This window comes from Triticum dicoccoides, chromosome 7A, assembly GCF_002162155.2.
Source record: "Triticum dicoccoides isolate Atlit2015 ecotype Zavitan chromosome 7A, WEW_v2.0, whole genome shotgun sequence".
NCBI lineage: Eukaryota > Viridiplantae > Streptophyta > Magnoliopsida > Poales > Poaceae > Triticum > Triticum dicoccoides.
In genome coordinates, this window is record NC_041392.1 from 18,648,685 (window position 1) to 18,649,563 (window position 879).

Genomic DNA, 879 nt, shown 5'->3' on the forward strand with positions numbered 1-879 from the left:
CAGGTAGGCAGCTATTTCTCTTCTATTTTTGATTGGGTTAATCGAACGTGAGGATGCATTCTATGCCCATATGCTCACAGGCAAATAATCCACATTCAGAATGGGGATTTTTCTTCTGTTCACGGTTACTATGAATTTAATTCCAAATTCTGGTTAACCTTAATGAGTAGAGACTGTATAACATTGACCAGTAATAGTATTTTGGCTACATGCATATTTATCTGGAGTACTGCAAGCTTATACTTATTCAGCACAATAATGATTTCTCTGTTTCGCTTCAGATCATTCCACAGTGAAAGTGTCTTCAACTCTGAAAAAATGTTCGCTTTGTTGATCACATGGATTGATCAAGAGGGTACCACAATACGGTCAATGGAAACAACAGTTAACGTATAGATCATATGGACGATCAAAGAGAAAATCAGTTCTCTCTGTAAAAAGGGAGAAGGGGGGGAGTCCCTCACTTTTTTCTCACTCAAGAGTTTTGTAGTAGTATATTTTCCTCCGTTACCATGTGTAGTCAGACTGAATGTAATACCATCTTTAATGAAGGATATGTAATGCCTGTGTGTTGGCCTGAGATTTCTCTAAGACTTTTTTCTCTGTATCCATGTTTATTTTGGATGGACTGATAGTCGCCCATTAGGAAGTATACGCCTTTCGGTTCAATTTACCACTTCTGTTGTCATATAAATTCTTTGTGAAGTGGTATATACCCATTAAAAATGCATTATATACCCATTAAAAATACCATGCAGTATATACTTCTTAAAGAGTGCAGTATAAACCCATTAAAAATACCATGTAGCATATACTCCTTGAAAAATGGTGCAACATATACCCCTTATAAATACTGCATTGTTTTTTTTTTTGCAGTTT